Source organism: Melanotaenia boesemani, chromosome 3 (assembly GCF_017639745.1).
Source record: "Melanotaenia boesemani isolate fMelBoe1 chromosome 3, fMelBoe1.pri, whole genome shotgun sequence".
In the NCBI taxonomy this organism is placed as follows: domain Eukaryota; kingdom Metazoa; phylum Chordata; class Actinopteri; order Atheriniformes; family Melanotaeniidae; genus Melanotaenia; species Melanotaenia boesemani.
Window position 1 is genome coordinate 1,379,555 of NC_055684.1, and position 20,310 is coordinate 1,399,864.

At 44.4% G+C, this 20,310-nt stretch overlaps 1 protein-coding gene and 1 non-coding gene across 2 annotated transcripts in view; one reads left to right on the forward strand and one right to left on the reverse strand.

Annotated features, from left to right (window-relative positions):
- Positions 1-20,310, reverse strand: part of iqsec1b (IQ motif and Sec7 domain ArfGEF 1b) — a 287,178-nt gene that overhangs the window by 76,833 nt on the left and 190,035 nt on the right. The window lies entirely within an intron of this gene.
- LOC121637590 lies at positions 13,683-13,836 on the forward strand. The gene has a single exon (XR_006009896.1). It is a non-coding gene; the product is annotated as a 5.8S ribosomal RNA (ribosomal RNA).

Genomic DNA, 20,310 nt, shown 5'->3' on the forward strand with positions numbered 1-20,310 from the left:
TTAATCCCAGTATAAACCAGTGTGTAGCAGCTTTTAATCCCAGTTTAAACCAGTGTGTAGCAGTTTTTAATCCCAGTATAAACCAGTGTGTAGCAGCTTTTAATCCCAGTATAAACCAGTCTGTAGCACCTTTTAATCCCAGTATAAACCAGTGTGTAGCAGTTTTTAATCCCAGTTTAAACCAGTGTGTAGCAGCTTTTAATCCCAGTATAAACCAGTGTGTAGCAGCTTTTAATCCCAGTATAAACCAGTCTGTAGCACCTTTTAATCCCAGTATAAACCAGTCTGTAGCAGCTTTTAATCCCAGTATAAACCAGTCTGTAGCAGCTTTTAATCCCAGTATAAACCAGTCTGTAGCAGCTTTTAATCCCACCATAAACCAGTCTGTAACAGCTTTTAATCCCAGTATAAACCAGTCTGTAGCAGCTTTTAATCCCAGTATAAACCAGTGTGTAGCAGCTTTTAATCCCAGTATAAACCAGTCTGTAGCAGTTTTTAATCCCAGTATAAACCAGTCTGTAACAGCTTTTAATCCCAGTATAAACCAGTGTGTAGCAGCTTTTAATCCCAGTATAAACCAGTCTGTGGCAGTTTTTAATCCCAGTTTTAACCAGTGTGTAACAGCTTTTAATCCCAGTATAAACCAGTCTGTAGCAACTTTTAATCCCAGTATAAACCAGTGTGTAGCAGCTTTTAATCCCAGTATAAACCAGTCTGTAGTAGCTTTTAATCCCAGTATAAACCAGTGTGTAGCAGCTCTTAATCCCAGTATAAACCATTCTCTAACAGTTTTTAATCCCAGTATAAACCAGTCTGTAGCAGCTTTTAATCCCAGTATAAACCAGTGTGCAGCAGCTTTTAATCCCAGTATAAACCAGTCTGTAGCAGCTTTTAATCCCAGTATAAACCAGTGTGTAGCAGCTTTTAATCCCAGTATAAACCAGTCTGTAGCAGTTTTTAATCCCAGTATAAACCAGTCTGTAGCAGCTTTTAATCCCAGTATAAACCAGTCTGTAGCAGATCTTAATCCCAGTATCAACCAGTGTGTAGCAGATTTTAATCCCAGTATAAACCAGTCTGTAGCAGCTTTTAATCCCAGTATAAACCAGTGTGTAGCAGCTTTTAATCCCAGTAAAAACCAGTGTGTAACAGCTTTTAATCCCAGTAGAAACCAGTGTGTAGCAGCTTTTAATCCCAGTATAAACCAGTCTGTAGCAGCTTCTAATCCCAGTATAAACCAGTCTGTAACAGCTTTTAATCCCAGTATAAACCAGTCTGTAGCATTTCTTGATCCCAGTATGAACCAGTGTGTAGCAGCTTTTAATCCCAGTATAAACCAGTGTGTAGCAGCTTTTAATCCCAGTATAAAGCAGTCTGTAGCAGCTTTTAATCCCAGTATAAACCAGTGTGTAGCATCTTCTAATCCCAATTTTAACCAGTGTGTAAGAGCTTTTAATCCCAGTATAAACCAGTGTGTAGCAGCTTTTAATCCCAGTATAAACCAGTCTGTAGCAGCTTTTAATCCCAGTATAAACCAGTCTGTAACAGCTTTTAATCCCAGTATAAACCAGTCTGTAGCAGCTTTTAATCCCAGTAGAAACCAGTGTGTAGCAGCTTTTAATCCCAGTATAAACCAGTCTGTAGCAGTTTTTAATCCCAGCATAAACCAGTCTGTAACAGCTTTTAATCCCAGTATAAACCAGTCTGTAACAGCTTTTAATCCCAGTATAAACCAGTGTGTAGCAGTTTTTAATCACAGCATAAACCAGTCTGTAGCAGTTTTTAATCCCAGTATAAACCAGTGTGTAGCAGCTTTTAATCCCAGTATAAACCAGTCTGTAGCAGCTTTTAATCCCAGTATAAACCAGTCTGTAGCAGCTTTTAATCCCAGTATAAACCAGTCTGTAACAGCTTTTAATCCCAGTATAAACCAGTCTGTAGCAGCTTTTAATCCCAGTATAAACCAGTCTATAGCAGCTTTTAATCCCAGTATAAACCAGTGTGTAGCAGCCTTAAATCCCAGTATAAACCAGTCTGTAGCAGCTTTTAATCCCAGTATAAACCAGTTTGTAGCAGCTTTTAATCCCAGTAGAAGCCAGTGTGTAGCAGCTTTTAATCCCAGTAAAAACCAGTGTGTAGCATCTTTTAATCCCAGTTTTAACCAGTGTGTAAGAGCTTTTAATCCCAGTATAAACCAGTCTGTAGCAGCTTTTTATCCCAGTATAAACCAGTCTGTAGCAGCTTTTAATCCCAGTATAAACCAGTCTGTAACAGCTTTTAATCCCAGTATAAACCAGTCTGTAGCAGCTTTTAATCCCAGTATAAACCAGTGTGTAACAGCTTTTAATCCCAGTATAAACCAGTCAGTAGCAGCTTTTAAGCCCAGTAGAAACCAGTGTGTAGCAGCTTTTCATCCCAGTATAAACCAGTCTGTAGCAGATCGTTATCCCAGTATAAACCAGTCTGTAGCAGCTTTTAATCCCAGTATAAACCAGTCTGTAGCAGATCTTAATCCCAGTATAAACCAGTCTGTAGCAGCTTTTAATCCCAGTATAAACCAGTCTGTAACAGCTTTTAATCCCAGTATAAACCAGTGTGTAGCAGTTTTTAATCACAGTATAAACCAGTCTGTAGCAGTTTTTAATCCCAGTATAAACCAGTGTGTAGCAGCTTTTAATCCCAGTATAAACCAGTCTGTAGCAGCTTTTAATCCCAGTATAAACCAGTCTGTAGCAGCTTTTAATCCCAGTATAAACCAGTCTGTAACAGCTTTTAATCCCAGTATAAACCAGTCTGTAGCAGCTTTTAATCCCAGTTTAAACCAGTCTGTAGCAGCTTTTAATCCCAGTATAAACCAGTGTGTAGCAGCTTTTAATCCCAGTAGAAACCAGAGTGTAGCAGCTTTTAATCCCAGTATAAACCAGTGTGTAGCATATTTTAATCCCAGTTTTAACCAGTGTGTAAGAGCTTTTAATCCCAGTATAAACCAGTCTGTAACAGCTTTTAATCCCAGTAGAAACCAGTGTGTAGCAGCTTTTAATCCCTGTATAAACCAGTGTGTAGCATCTTTTAATCCCAGTTTTAACCAGTGTGTAAGAGGTTTTAATCCCAGTATAAACCAGTCTGTAGCAGCTTTTAATCCCAGTATAAACCAGTCTGTAGCAGCTTTTAATCCCAGTATAAACCAGTCTGTAACAGCTTTTAATCCCAGTATAAACCAGTCTGTAGCAGCTTTTAATCCCAGTATAAACCAGTCTGTAACAGCTTTTAATCCCAGTATAAACCAGTCAGTAGCAGCTTTTAATCCCAGTAGAAACCAGTCTGTAACAGCTTTTAATCCCAGTATAAACCAGTCTGTAGCAGCTTTTAATCCCAGTTTAAACCAGTCTGTAGCAGCTTTTAATCCCAGTATAAACCAGTGTGTAGCAGCTTTTAATCCCAGTAGAAACCAGAGTGTAGCAGCTTTTAATCCCAGTATAAACCAGTGTGTAGCATCTTTTAATCCCAGTTTTAACCAGTGTGTAAGAGCTTTTAATCCCAGTATAAACCAGTCTGTAACAGCTTTTAATTCCAGTATAAACCAGTGTGTAGCAGCTTTTAATCCCAGTATAAACCAGTGTGTAGCATCTTTTAATCCCAGTTTTAACCAGTGTGTGAGAGCTTTTAATCCCAGTATAAACCAGTCTGTAGCAGCTTTTAATCCCAGTATAAACCAGTCTGTAGCAGCTTTTAATCCCAGTATAAACCAGTCTGTAACAGCTTTTAATCCCAGTATAAACCAGTCTGTAGCAGCTTTTAATCCCAGTATAAACCAGTCTGTAACAGCTTTTAATCCCAGTATAAACCAGTCAGTAGCAGCTTTTAATCCCAGTAGAAACCAGTGTGTAGCAGCTTTTAATCCCAGTATAAACCAGTCTGTAGCAGATCCTAATCCCAGTATAAACCAGTCTGTAGGAGCTTTTAATCCCAGTATAAACCAGTCTGTAGCAGATCTTAATCCCAGTATAAACCAGTCTGTAGCAGTTCTTAATCCCAGCATAAACCAGTCTGTAACAGCTTTTAATCCCAGTATAAACCAGTCTGTAGCAGCTTTTAATCCCAGTATAAACCAGTCTGTAACAGCTTTTAATCCCAGTATAAACCAGTCTGTAGCAGCTTTTATTCCCAGTATAAACCAGTCTGTAGCAGCTTTTAATCCCAGTATAAACCAGTCTGTAGCAGCTATTAATCCCAGTATAAACCAGTCTGTAGTAGCTTTTAATCCCAGTATAAACCAGTGTGTAGCAGCTTTTAATCCCAGTATAAACCAGTGTGTAGCAGCTTTTAATCCCAGTATAAACCAGTCTGTAGCAGCTTTTAATCCCAGTATAAACCAGTCTGTAGCAGCTTCTAATCCCAGTATAAACCAGTCTGTAGCAGCTTTTAATCCCAGTATAAACCAGTGTGTAGCAGCTTTTAATCCCAGTATAAACCAGTCTGTAGCAGCTTTTAATCCCAGTATAAACCAGTCTGTAGCAGCTTCTAATCCCAGTATAAACCAGTCTGTAGCAGCTATTATTCCCAGTATAAACCAGTCTGTAGCAGCTTTTAATCCCAGTATAAACCAGTCTGTAGCAGCTATTAATCCCAGTATAAACCAGTCTGTAGTAGCTTTTAATCCCAGTATAAACCAGTGTGTAGCAGCTTTTAATCCCAGTATAAACCAGTGTGTAGCAGCTTTTAATCCCAGTATAAACCAGTCTGTAGCAGCTTTTAATCCCAGTATAAACCAGTCTGTAGCAGCTTCTAATCCCAGTATAAACCAGTCTGTAGCAGCTTTTAATCCCAGTATAAACCAGTGTGTAGCAGCTTTTAATCCCAGTATAAACCAGTCTGTAGCAGCTTTTAATCCCAGTATAAACCAGTCTGTAGCAGCTTCTAATCCCAGTATAAACCAGTCTGTAGCAGCTTTTAATCCCAGTATAAACCAGTGTGTAGCAGCTTTTAATCCCAGTATAAACCAGTCTGTAGCAGCTTTTAATCCCAGTATAAACCAGTCTGTAGCAGCTTCTAATCCCAGTATAAACCAGTCTGTAGCAGCTATTATTCCCAGTATAAACCAGTCTGTAGCAGCTTTTAATCCCAGTATAAACCAGTCTGTAGCAGCTATTAATCCCAGTATAAACCAGTCTGTAGTAGCTTTTAATCCCAGTATAAACCAGTGTGTAGCAGCTTTTAGTCCCAGTATAAACCAGCGTGTAGCAGCTTTTAATCCCAGTATAAACCAGTGTGTAGCAGCTTTTAATCCCAGTATAAACCAGTCTGTAGCAGCTTTTAATCCCAGTATAAACCAGTCTGTAGCAGCTTCTAATCCCAGTATAAACCAGTCTGTAGCAGCTTTTAATCCCAGTATAAACCAGTGTGTAGCAGCTTTTAATCCCAGTATAAACCAGTCTGTACTGGGAACGTTTCGCTTGTTTTTGTTGTTTTACTTGAAGCTAGCTGCCAGCTGTTGGTGGAAGTCATGTTGAAAATTCAACTGAAACTTTCCTAAAGCATTATTATTTTTTCCTGAAAAAGGAACAAACCTCCATCGGATCCAGAACCAGGAAGGAATGTTGCTGGAGACGTGAGTGGACAGCTTTGAGCTGGAAACTAAAAGCAGTTTCTCTCATTTATAAGAACTTAGTTCCACAGCAAGCCTTAACGTGTTTCATTGCTACATATGCTGCCTCCACTTCCACCAGAAAACCCTTAACACCTCCACCACACCTTGTTCACGCGTGTTGTTAACAAGTGAGGCCTAACAGCATCGCACCAGTTTTTTACTGAACATTCAGCAGCAGCTAGCTTACTCAGCGCAAACTCCAGGAGTCGCGACCTCAGGTGTACCAGTGGCCGCTGTGGCGGCTTCTAACCTCATCTTACACGTAGCGGACTACTCTATCTCTTTTCTGGAGACTAAAGAACAAGTTTACAGTCAGGCAAAAAGCTGTCACAAAAAGCAAACCGAACATCTTTGCAGGAGCCTGAAATGAGTCACCATGAGTCACTGATAGATAAGATACAGAGCTCAGGCGCTCATATGATTTTCCTTTCAGGAAAAAAAATAATGCTTTAGGGAAGTTTCAGGTGAATTTTCAACATGACTTCCACCAACAGCTGGCAGCTAGCTTCAGTTAAAACAGCAAAAACAAACAAGTGAAACTTTCCCAGTAACGCTATACGCCTGAAAAGAAGAAAAATAATGCTCCTCTATGGCTGGAATAAAGCCAAGAAGACGTTTCTGATGCACGGTGGCGCCACAAAGCAGCTGAGCTGGAGTTGGTTTAGTGAGGATAGCAGGTAAATAGTAGCAGGAATAACTGGAAATGAGGAAAAAGTGGAAACATGGAAATAGTTTCTGTTGTGTGTTTGTTTCAATAACAATATTTTTTCTCCTGAAAGCCAAGACTTGAGAGAACGATGAGATGAGAAAAGGTTTGGTCACTGTTGATCTGTGTGTTATTTCTACAAAGTTCTGTTAGTAATAAATTCTGCTTTCTTCTTCTGGTCGACCTTTATGCTGCTGTATCTATTCATACATTCATTTTACATCATTTTACCTCCCAGTCTGACAGCTGAGAAACATCATGATGCTGCTGGCTGGGATCAAAAAGCCAAGCTTCTACATGACCTCCAGCTAGCTTCAGTTAAAATAGCTAACATGAAACAAGTGAAACTTTACCAGTAGGCTACTAAACTGCTAACAAAGTTAGTGACTAGTTAGTTAAGGGAAAAAAGAGCAGATAAAGACTAAGACAATCTTAGAAGATGGTTTCAGGCCAGAAGCATGACATCAGCTAAATGCTAATGTCTTCTGCAAATGCTCTGTATAGATGTTAGCATGAGGCTATGACGTTATCGGATCAGTATGAGGTTGTGGCTCGTTCTGAGTTGTAAAGAAGAAGAAAATATCCATTCCCTAATACTATCTCTTCCCAACCTGGAGCTTCTGCTCAGAAACATTTACAGCATTGAGACTTTTAAAGCATTACATAATCTACATCCACATAAAGCTAATGCTGCAGTCCAGTCACATGACTGCATTTATTTCCTCTGAAAGCGAAGACCTCAAGCCAACAGAGTTCTTTACCGTCTGATAAAGTCACTCTGAATGATTTACTTCCCATACATCTGCTGACACAGGCTTAGAAACTGCCCCTTTAATCATCCTCAGCAACATCTAAGTGTTGTTAAGCTAGTGGAGACAACATTTGCATTTCCAATTTATCTTGCCAAACACACTCTGTCCTGGAGGTTTGTGTAGCATTTGTAATTAGCCTAATTGTGAGCCCCAGCTGCCAAATCAGTCAATATTAGTCTTTATTAGCAGCACAAGCAGGTCCAAAGTACAACTCTTGCATACAAACATATGTTGCAACAGACAGCAGCATCAACGTCATCTAATAACCCAGATAGAAGCTTAACAGGAATCTAGAAAGAGGGCCAAGCGGGGGTCAAACAGCAGCCACTCCAGATGCAAACGGCCTGCCGTCATATATCGATAGTACTTTCAGCTGGTGATGAAAAGATCTTTGGTTGTCTCTTCTGTTCCCTGGAGATCAATTTTCCTGCCTTCCTCCTCACATGTGACCTCTGTGAACTTCTTCAGCCAGAAGACCGAGAGGCCCTCCTGCATTTCTATCCTCCAGCAGAGACCTTGTGTCAGCTGGGATGTGTGAAGAGACGTCTCATGTCAGCCTCTAAAACCAGCCTGAGCAGACATCCGTGGTGGCGTCACGCTGGTGTGGTTCACATCAGGAACGAGCAGCAAACACCCGGATGGAGGAGTGTGTGAGAAACTGCTGCTAAATGCTTCCCCACATAGCACAAAACATTTGGCCCAAATTAGCATTTTTATTTGGGCCAAATGTGGCCTTGACCTACAGATTTTACTAAAAGTGAGTGAAGCTGCCAAAACTCAGTTACAGACCCACCACATGTGGCCCAAAGGAAACTGCCATAAGAAAGGCTTCCCATACTAGGACCATTTCTGGCCCACAAATGCTAGCCATAATCCACGTCCAGGCCAACAAACGCCATCTGGACCACACGAGACGTCCCATAAGCCAAACCGGGCTGGCAGCTGACGTCTGGTCCACTTCCTGCCTACATAACACCAACCAGTGTCATAACTGAGCCACAAGTGCTGGTTTGGGCCTGGATTTGGCCCAAACATGCCAGAACCAAATTCATTTATGCGTGAGTGGGACTAATGATCCTAAAGAACCTGGAATAAAGCCGCTGTCTGGTTAAAAAGATAAATTTCATGTCTGAGATTTTCAGCAACTTTCCATTCCAGTGTAATATGACCATCAGCAGAAGTTATGTCCCTTAGCTAAATAAAGGTATGGACTTTTGAGCATCCACCATCATTTTCAAGCTTGAATACATTAACACCTTAGCTAGCCATGATAGTACACCCTTCTCTGAATAAACCATTTAGTGAAAGGAAGGGAATAATTCAAGGCACTGATGACTTTAACACTAACACTATTTTGTAAAGAAACACCAAGAAGTCCTCCACAGTCATGTCTGCTGAGGAGACGAACATTGCTTCCAAACGTCTTCCCTGCAGGCAGCTGAATGATCCGACAGGCCCTGCTGATTGGAAGGTAATTACCAGTTAGGCCCACTCTTCCCCACTGCGCCTTCCTCCTTCCCTGAGGTTACCAAAACAGCACGATGTCCACTTTTCACACACGAGATTTTCACCACACTTCATTTGGTCCTACTGAATTTACCACAAACCAAGCAAGAAATGATTTCTCCACCAGTTTTCTCCTCCTTTAAACCGCCTCCATAGTATTAACTTACAGCCAGACTGATGAAAATTACTTCATAAACATAAAAATAGATTTTTTGTTATTTCCATCTAATTTTCATCAATGATGTACAGAACTGCTGTAATCCTGGTGTGATAGATGAAGCAGGTGGTGTAAACCTTCCTCAGAGGTTTTCTCCATATTGACATGACAGCATCACACAGTTGCTGCAGGTTTGTCGGCTGCATCCATGATGAGAATCTCCCGTTCCACCACATCCCAAAGCTGCTCTACTGGACTGAGATCTGGTGGCTGTGGAGGCCGTTGGAGTCCAGTGAACTCATCGTCATGTTCTAGAAAGCAGGTGGAGATGATCTGAGCTTTGTGACATGGTGCATTATCCTGCTGGAAGTAGCATCAGAAGATGCTCCACTGTGGTCATAAAGGGATGGACATGGTCAGCAACAATACTCAGGTAGGCTGTGCTGGTTAAACCAGACCACGTTGGTACTAAGGGGCCCAAAGTGGACCAAGAAAGTCTCCCCCCACCATTACACCAGCAGCAGCCTGAAGCGTTGATCCAAGTCAGGATGGATCCATGTTTTCATGATGTTTCCAGCAGATTCTGAGCCGAGCATCTGAATGTGGAGCTGAAATGGAGACTCATCAGACCAGCAACGTTTCTCCATCTTCTATTGTCCAGTGTTGGTGAGTGTGTGTGAATTGTAGCCTCAGTTTCCTGTTCTTAGCTGGCAGGAGGCACCCGGTGTGTCTTCTGCTGCTGCAGCCCATGGTGTTGTGTGTTCAGAGATGCTGTTCTGTGGACCTTTGGTTGGAACTCCCTGTTGCCTTTCTGCTCGTGATTGGCTGGTTAGCTTATTGTGTTAACATGCATTGTACCTAGTAAGTAGCTGGTGAGTGAATATCCGACTAAATAGCGACTCTTGTTGTTGTTGAACTGAATGATTGTATAACTATGATATAAATTAGGACTCTGCACCAGTCAAAATGCAACAAACTACTTCATGTCCAGCATATATCATTATTTGTGTCTGAGAGCTACGGGATAAGCTTTGTGCCACCGGGGAGCGAATCTGAATTCTTTATATTTGAATCTGAATCATTCAGTTTGAATCTGAATATGCCTGTTTGAATAATTGCTTCAAAAAACTGAATCCAAATGACCATATCTGATATTGAATCTTTGTTTTTTGAATTTGTATATTGGTAAAGTTGAAACTTTTGTATTTGAAAAAATTCATTCCCTAATTTATTTTCATAGTTCAGTGTCCTTCAAACACCACGGTGGACATGCCAGTAACTTTATGAAATGTTGCATTTATTTTAAATAGGTCGTCGACTGTCTTTCTGTCTCAGCAAGCAAGTAAGGTCACGTATCCGTTGATTGTGACATTTCATAAAGATACTGGCATGTCCACCGTGGTGTTTGAAGGACGGAGATTTAACGTTTGTGGACCCTGACCACTGCTGGTTGGGACGTTGCGGGACGACAGAATGTTTCTCCATTCTCGTCTCTCCTGGACTGACGGAGCCCAATAAGCCTGCAAGCTGCTTTCACAGCGATGCGCCGTCACAGACGTGATCTGGCGTGTCTGCAGCCTGGCGAGTTTCTGTAGCCATGGTTACCAACTAGCGTTAAATCAACATATTACAACAATAAGGCTGTTTGACCGGAACTTCTTTTATAGGTGTCCATATGGACACCCTACAGCCAAATAAGAATCAAGTATTCACCCAGACCATTCACGTTTTAATCACACAAAACAACTAAATGATGTCCCAAATACAAAACGGACTTAATCTTCCAAGGTTGCGCCTCCTCTGGTGTATGAAGGTCTCAGAAAGAAGAACAATGAAGGGGCTTGATTCAGCCTACATGATGGTTATTGCATTGATTATTTAATATCAAAATGGAACAGATCTGGAAAGTTACTATATATATATATATATATATATATATATACACACATACACATATGTATGTAGTATATTTTTATGTGTTAAAAAAATAATGAATAATGAATGAACCAATTATTCTTTAAGAAAATGTGTGCATTGTGTTAACTAATAAAACAGTCCTTTTTAAGGTCTTTTATCAGCCGCTGTGACAGAAACATCCAGAATCCACTGAGAAATACATCATGATCAGTGAGAAAGGACTTGGTGTCAAATGATGGTGGTAATAACTTTGATTAATATCCGATATTAATCGGTCTGTTGTCTCTAAATGAAGCTGCTATCAGCTCAGATGCTGATCACCTTCATCAGAAAACAACCTCTCTTCATTTTCTCTTCCTCTCTTTCTTTTCTTTTTGTAGCCTGATTTCCCTTTTCTGGGAGAAGTTTTTCCTGCATTCTTCTCTCCTGGCTGTAAAATCACGTGTACGCAACGTAACCCAGTTGAGTCAGCGGGTGCAGGTGAGGACTAAACCAATCTGCAGCTTTTTAAGGGGACAAGCAGACCTCAGCAAACAAACATCACTATCGTTACTGGAAAATTCAGAGCAAACTGGACCTGTATTTACATGAAACTACTTTCCAGATCAGTCTGAGATGACTGTCTGACGCCACGGTATAAGAAGTCTGGTGATGCCGATGCATAAAAGCCTGATTTCATTCCCAGGAAACCATCAGCCTCTATGATGGAAGTGTTTGGAAGTCTTGCTGCAGATAAAACCTGTAACAACATGCAGACTTGCAGTCATAGTTCAAGACCAGCTACAACTTGACTGGATCTGAAACACTTTGACGCAACACTGGATAATGCCCCACATCTCCAGTTATGTCTGACAGTCATTTCAGTATGAGCTGGAAGAGACAGAGCAGCACAGCAGAACAACACCCTGCAGCCTTTTGCTGCCATGCTACAGCCAACTCTGGGCGAGCAGAGTCTGTAATCTGCATCACACACAAGCAGCCAGAAACCTGATTGCACAACCAGGTAGTGGCATGTGCGTTAGAACGGCAGCGAAGCAATGACCATGAGAAAGCCAATCAGTGGACACAAGAATCCCTGAGCTGAGCCGTATATCTAATCACCGAGCATCTGAAACAAGGAGAAAATCCCACGCTCACGCTAACTTCCTGTACAATGCAAACTAGCGTGACCGCTAACATGCTCACTTCTGTTATGTTGTAGAGTGGACCTATGAAAATGGCACCCATCCTTTTTAGAGCAATTTTAAGATTGGTGAAATTAAGTTTGTTTATTTGACAACCTAAAAGAAACCACATGCCAGTCGAGTTTTACAGTAAATTATCAAACAGATTTTAGTTACATCATAATTGTCAGAAATACAGTTTTAGTAGAAAACAAGTCATAAAACAGCACCAGTTACAAGATAAATGACACGTTTGATTGGCTGATAGAATGATTAAACACTACATTTTTAGTCTTAAGGTTAGTTTAAAAACTAAAGCTGACAGTCTTTATATGCTGAACAGTCAATCCCAACATTTTTGGACCAAAACGAACTTATTCCAGTTGAACCACAGCAGACAGTACCGCGGTGAAGTTGGTTTTAGGTTGGATATTCGACAGACATTCATCATTTCCGTGTTCAATAGCTTCCGTTTCACTTGACCAAAACACACAAAACCTGACCTGTATTATAGCACAAGATGAGACAAACAAGACACACCCCTTTTGATTCATTTTGAAAGCTCCTTCTGTTTTTTACAAAATTTTTACAGTAAAAACATCAATATTTCTTCAATAGCTTCCACAAATTGTGACTGAGGGGCCCCAAACCTCAACTAAATTATTCTACTGAGACACACAAACAAGACACACCCCTTTTGAATCATTTTGAAAGCTCCTTCTGTTTTTCAGCGTGTGTCTACCCTTCGCCGAGAGGCGTGGGTCACCCATTGACCCCCACTTGTGATATGGATTGGGGATTGCAATTATTTCCCATGAACGAGGAATTCCCAGTAAGCACGGGTCATAAACTCGCGTTGATTAAGTCCCTGCCCTTTGTACACACTGCCCGTCACTACTACCGATTGGATGGTTTAGTGAGGTCCTCGGATCGGCCCCACCGGGGTCGGTCACGGCCCTGGCGGAGCGCCGAGCATACGATCAAACTTGACTATCTAGAGGAAGTAAAAGTCGTAACAAGGTTTTCGTAGGTGAACCTGCAGAATGATCATTAACGGTTGAGCGCCCCACGCGGGGCCTCTCCAACCAGCCGAACCCGCCGAGGGGACGAACCCCGGCTCTCTCCCCGAGAGCCCCAGGGCCTGCCCCTGAGGCTCCGCGGCGGATGGACCGGCGTGACAGGATGGAGGCGTGCGTGCCCGAGCTCTCCTGCGGGCGGAAGAGGGGTCCCTCCGGGGTCCCCCTCTCTCCGCCCCGGTGCCCTCGGGTCCCGTCGCGTCTCCCCTACCTCCTCCGACCCTTCCCCGCTGCAAACTCCACCCTGGTCCGAGCCCCGGCCAGCCCGTCGGACTCCCCGGCTCGGCCCCCTCTCCGGCACCGACCCCTCGCTCTGCACCGCGCGCACTCCCGCCAGCCCGTCCGAGGGCCTGACTGACCTGCCGTGGGAGCGTCGGGGCGGCGTCCACGCAGAGCGGGCCCGGCCTGCGTCCGACGGAGACCGGGTCAGGGCTCTGCACTCGGAACCTCTCGACGGCCAGGGCGAGACCGTCGCTCGCCCTGGCCGTCCCACCGAGCGCCTCCGGGTACCCAACTCTGCCCCATCCTCCGGAGGGAGCCAGGGGGGGTTTAATGTCTCCGCCCTGGGGACCGGTGCTTACCCCGCCCTCGACGGGGGGGGGCCCGGCCCGAGACGCGGAGCACCTGGGCAGTTCGCTGAACCTGTCCAACCCCCAGTCTCGGAAGCTTGGCCTCCAACCTGAAAACGAAAACTGTACAACTCTTAGCGGTGGATCACTCGGCTCGTGCGTCGATGAAGAACGCAGCTAGCTGCGAAAACTAATGTGATTTGCAGGACACATTGATCATTCACACTTTGAACGCACATTGCGGCCCCGGGTTCCTCCCGGGGCTACGCCTGTCTGAGGGTCGCTTTGCCATCAATCGGAGGAGCCTCTCCTCCGCGGCTGGGGCTCTTGCAGGCCGCCTACGGCGCGCCTTCATCCCCCTAAGTTCAGACCTTCCGGGACGCCCGGTGCGGTGCGTTGGGCCCGCCTCTGGCGCGGCCCCCTCCAAGCGTCCGCTCCGTCCGACCCACCCTTTCTCCCTCCTTCCCCGGCTCCGGGGAAAGGGCGCCACTCCCGTCGAGCCCCTGGCATGAGTCGGGCGCGGCTGCCGGTGGACCCTCCAGTCTCTGAGCTGACTGCGTTACGCGTGCGAACCACAGGGAAAACTCGGCGAGAGCGGACCGCCCTTAGTGGGGGACTGTGGGGTGAATGAAAATGAATCAAAAGGGGTGTGTCTTGTTTCTCTCATCTTGTGCTATAATACAGGTCAGGAATTGCGTGTTTTGGTCACGTGAAACGGAAGCTATTGAACACGAAATGATGAATGTCTGTCGAATATCCAACCTAAAACCAACTTCACCGCGGTGCAGACAGTGTGGTTCCTGGACTGGAGCGGCTCCATTATTCCTAAACTATTATTCCCCCTGGCCGGCCGGGTCTGAGCCCAACGCCTTCAACCTGCAGCTCACGATGAGCCGACAGAAGCTCATCACAACGTCCTGAACTTTCTTCATGCTAACAGCTCCTCTGCTGAGTCCATGATTTATTCACCGCGCTGATGTATTTTAGATTAAAACAGGCTGAACTCTTCATTGCTCCTCGTGCTGGAAAAGCTGGAGGTGTTATTTGCTCAGACCACTTCTGCTTTCATCAGTTTTCTTTGCAGATGAGCTACAGAAATGTTGGGCAAAGGAAGCACAAGTTCTTGTCGTGAACGCGATGATAAACTGGATCTAAAGTCCTTAGAAAGCTGGATTCACGTGGATTCTGGTGAGCCTGAAACAACATTAGACCCATTTTAATTCATAACCACAGAGGATGTCAGAGTTGTAGAATTATCTGATAGGCAGCTTAATGCTGCATAATCCACCCAACCTGAAAATCCTCTCCCCAGGATATAAACCAAGATCCAGAAAAAAAGCAGATCTGGCCTCGAACCGGAATTATTTCCACTCAGATCACACAACTCAGATAATCCTGTGCTGTGGGCCAGAACCACAAACTCATTATTGATGAATTAATGTGAGCTTTCCGAAAACATATTAAAGTGTATTAAGATGGGAGGCAGAGGAGTAACCTCCATCTGCCTGGAGCTGGATGCCGTCTGGGTCAGCACAGAGAAGCTGATGTAATGAACTGTTCCCGGGTCTGTTTGAAGGATCAATAGTGATTCAGCTGTTCTGAGCTCAGCAAAACCAGGATGCAGCAGAAGAAACAACAATAAAACAACAGTTAGCCTCCAGCTGCTGCTCGGGGGGACAACGGTCCTGACTCTGGCTCACAAGTTGAAACGAGCTGTGGGCACAAACATCAGCTGTCATGACATCAGCCTACAGGATAGAGATGGATGGAGGGATGGGGGGTTGGAGACGTGGGATGGGGTGATGCCAGAGCAGCTGCAGTCCTCTCTGCCAGACACCTGCCCCGGTCAGCGGGTAAACAAGTAAACATCCGCAGCCTGGAAGCCCTCCGTCCTCCTGCCTCTCACACGCAGACGGAAAAGTTCTCCCACAGACGGAGAAAGAACAGATGGAAGGATGGAAAGAAGCATGAAGGGGCGGCGACCCTACCGGCACAGAGAGACGGCGAGCGGACCGGATCACAGTCGACAGCGGTGGGACCGTCCTCCAGCTCGGCCCTGCCTCCCGGACTCTGGACGCCCCCTCCACCCCCTGCAACTCTGCCACTCTCTCCACATGACGGAGCCCCTCCCCTCCTCCCTCTCTCTCCCTCTCTCTCCCTCTCTCTCCCTCTCTCTCTCTCTCCATCTGTCAGCCCCCTCCCTGCCTCCCTCTCTCGGTGGAGTCCAGCAGACCGGCGAGTCCTTGCCGCCTGCCGGCAGCCCTGCAAGGTCAGCGTTGCACCCAGAGAATGACACAGCACTGAGAGCTGAGGGTCTGCTGGGGGCCCGACTCACGGCTGCTTTCACGCCGGCAAAGAGAGAGACAGCAACCAAAATAAATGACCTGTGTGAGAAGAAGGTTCACTTTGCTCTGAGCTGGCGTAAAGATTTGATTCTGAGTTAAAGTGCTTTTGTTTGTCAGGAAAGAAAAAGGAAAAATAAATCAGGTCTGGAAAAAGCTGGAATATTGTCTCCTGCCACCTCGTTTCAGGGTGTGTCCTGCAGGTGGGACAGACGGGCGCAGGTAAATGCAGGAGAAATCTCTGACCCCCGGTCATTTAAACTTTTTAGTCCATTCCAGCTGTCAGCGTGTCTACGTGTGCAAAGGAAACATACAGGCCTGCCTTCAGACATGTATGTAGTTTAGCTCAGCAGCACTTTGTCAGCGTTGTTGTGTTTGAAGGGCTTTAGAAATAAAGTTGGATTGAACTGTCATTCTCTCCCAGGACATGATGTGAAGTAGAAATTCTGGTCCTGATGCTGCAGGATCAGCAGCCTCCAGCAGAGACTAGATACTCGAGATGGGAAAACTGAGCAAAAAGAAAACGTGTTTAATGTAAACCGATGTCATTAATTCAGAAAATGAGCTGTTTAAAACCTTTTTTCCGAGTGAACACACCTCTGTTCCTCCAGCTCTCAGGAGAGCAAACCTCCCATAACAATCACATGACAGCAGTTTTAGCAACATGCTGCATGAGAAACAGCGAGTCAGTGACATTATGGGATGCCTGTCTCCATAACAACTTTGTTCAGGGATCCAAATGAAATTCCTCCAGAAATCTGTTCCACTGCTGGGAGAGCCGACAGTCCAGGTTTTGTCCCACAGTTTCCAGTAAAACCACAGCCCGGGTGCACCTGCAAACATCATCATCATTTCTGAAATGCAACAAACCCAAGAAAGAGAAAAGTTTCTTCTCCCTTTGCTACAAGCAGGTGTCAGTCACCTTCACCTGCAGCTGGTAGCAAGCAGCCCTGGATGAGCGAGCGAGCCTCGACCGGAGCGCTGCGCCCGTCCTTTGGTGCCACCGAGGTAACATCTTACTGACGCATCTGCTGTAGCCATCATGTCCCAACAGTTTCAGGAACATCTTCAGACGGGTAAGGACATCTTACCTAGCTACAAGCTACAACCCTGAGCAGCAAAACTGCAAACCACAGCTGTGGAGAGACGCACGGCAGCAGATGTTCAGGTAGCTGGATTCTCACGGCTCCGGATCAGAACTCATCCTGGGTGCTGGTGCATGATCCTGCAAAGCATCTCATTTAACCACCTTTTACTCTTATTTTCAGAAATAAACTATGCGAGAGCAGAATGTGGAAGATTATTTATCATGTTTTTCTATTTCTTACTTACTGAAGCTTAAAATAAGTTAAAGATCATGTTTGTAGCTGTAGAAGTTATTAGAAGACTTCCCAGCATGAACTCACACACTGCAGGAAGGATCTGAATATGAGGAACAAAACTTCTAACGTGGGAAGATTCAGCTTATAATCCATGAAATAATCTGCCAGTGCAGGAGTGAGATTTCCCCAAATAACACATTTCTACACTTCAGACAAATGAGAAGCGTCTGTGTTTTCTAGACGCCTCTAAGGCTTTTGATCGTGTAAACCACAAAAAGCTATTTCACAAACTGAGTGGAGCCGAAATCTCTTATTCGCTGTTTGTCCTGTTGGTATGCACATCAGACCTTGCATGTCAAATGGGACAACTGTGTGTCTGAGCCCGTTCTCATGAGTAATGGAGTGAGACAAGGAAGTTTGCTGTCCCCAATTCTGTTCAATTTTTATATGAATGACTTGTCTAAAGATCTGAACAAGTGCAGAACTGGGTGCATGGCTGGAGAGACTGTGGTCAACCACCTTGTGTCTGCAGATGACCTGGTGGTCTTTAGCCCTAGCTCAGCTGGTCTTCAGGAGCTGCTTAATGTGTGTCTGTATATGGTGAACAAAATGATGTAAAATACAACTCTGCTAAAAGTGTCATGATATGTCGCACAAAGGAGGACAGAGCTCTTGTGTTTGCTCATTTTAAATTGTCTGGACATACTCTCACTGTTGTTAATACAGTCAAATATCTTGGACACATTCTGACTGATTCTCTATCAGACGATGAGGACGTATCGTTGTATGCACAGGCCGATGTTTTGTCTGTAGGTTTGGCTCTTGTTCTGTTGGAGTGAAAGTAACTTTGTTTAGAGCTTACTGTACCCCACTATACACAGCTCATCTGTGGGTGAACTTTAAAAAATCTAGCCTACAAAGACTAGAGGTTGCCTATAATGATGCCCTGAGGCTTCTGTTAAAAAGCCCAGATGGACTAGAGCTAGCGAACTGTTGTGACTCACAGAGTGAACACACTACAAGCCCTTCTACGGAACCTAATGTTTAAATTTATGTGTCGTTTGAATGCATCAGAAAATATGATGATTCTGTTGTTAACAAATATTAAATACAGTGCCATCCGCTATTTCTCTGATCTGTGGAGACACTGATATAACTGCCTTTTAAAAGATTGAGGAACCTTTTATTGGTATTTTTATGCCCATGTTGTACATTATTGGTCTGTTTGTTGTTTCTCTTTACTATGGACCACGAGTCCGCAATAAAGAAATACTACTACTACTACTACTACTAAAACTCAGTCCTGCAAGCTTTCAGTTCACACACCGTTCACGGTTTCTTTCTCACTGAGAGAAAAAAACAAAGGACGATCCACACCTCCTCAGCTCTGATTGGTTCATTATTAAATTATTAGTAAATTTTATTATTTAATCCTTGTGACTCATGTGACTTATTTAAGATTACTGTTAGTAAGTAGATTAAAGTGAAGTTATGTGAACACATTGTTTAAACCGGTGTTATATTTTATATGTCGTCTTCCTGGACCGAACGTCCGTCTCAATCTTCTCTTTTTTTCCTGATGAATCATTTTTCAGACGTGAGCACTGGGCTCAGAGCAATACTGGAGTGGACCCAGTTCCTGTACTGGACTCAGACTGGCTGAGACAACAACAAAGAGCAGTTTACTGTGCAGCTTTTATCTCCGCTGTGTGTGATGGTAGAATAACCATCTGACCTACCATCAGATGGACGGCAGACCAACAGAAAGAAGGAAAACAAAGCTGGAGCTCAGAAAATAAAGACTTACTGTCGCGACTGTGAACCACGGCTGGCATGGAGCAGCATTAATATCCTGGGTGAGCCTCTCTATCCACCTGGGAGGAAGTTTGCCAGGGGTCAGGCCCCTTCCAACACTAACAGAGCTGTCGCCACGACGACCGCTGCAGCAGCACGACTGGACGATGCCAGGAGGGACGAACAGGGACGAGCTGCTGGGCTCTTAGCCCTGAGCCTACAGGATTACTGGTAATGGGATTTCCCTCTGACAGGTGGCCTCCCTGTTTAGCTTCGGATATAAAAATATCTGTGAGGTTTAAATCTTTCTCTTCTGCATGCAGCATAACAGATCTTCCATGGCTGAACCAGGCTGAAAATCCTTGTTCCTCGCTTCACGTTCAGAGGATGTTTTCTGCAAACGGGTGACAAAACCCTGAAGGCAGGTTACATAACTCACCAAAACGTGGCATCTTTTTCCAGCCAGGTTTAGGCAACGTAATCAGATTCTAGAAACCACCTTTTGTGACCACGGACCTCCTCGTGTGTCTTCAAGCTTCACGCCTTCCTCTAGCTCGCTTTGGGCTCTGGCTTCCTTCCAACATCCAAAAATCCTTCGTGCTGCTTGAGCTTTGCTGGTGCTTGTTTCAGGGTCTTTCTGCCCCCCACCCCCTCTCTGGAATTCATGGTCAGCCAGGTTGAGACCTGATGACTGACTCAGCCGTGACATGTTCCACTTCTTTGTCTAAAAACTGGGAGGGTGTTTTGGGTCATTGTTCGTCTGTACTGTGACATGACTTCCAATCAGCTTCACTTTAAGCTTCATCTGAAGCTTAACTTCAGGTTTCTTCCTGCAGCTTCTGTCTGCTGTCACATCTTCAACAAACATAAGTGACCCAGAGCTGGTGGAAGCTGTGCATGCTCATACCATCATACTGCCTCCACCGTGTTTAACAGCAGCACCGTGGATCACCGGCTGTCCTCAGCCGTCTCAATATCTTCTTCTTCCCATCACTCTGGTGCAGGCTGATCTAAGTTTCATCTGTCCACATAATGCTGTTCCACAGCTGAGTGGGCTTCTTCAGATGCTTCTTGGTACTGTCTAATCTGGACCTACAGTCCTTGAGACTGAGTACGGGTTTGCACCTTGTGGTGAACCCTCTGTATTTGCCCTCATGAAGGTGGATTTAGATACTGAAAGGCTGCTTGCTGCGTGTTCTTCACGTGGGTGGAGTTTTGTCTCCTCTTCATCATCTTTCTGGTGAATCAGGAATAGAATTTAAAATTCTTCTCCTCACATATAAAACTCTTAGTGACCAT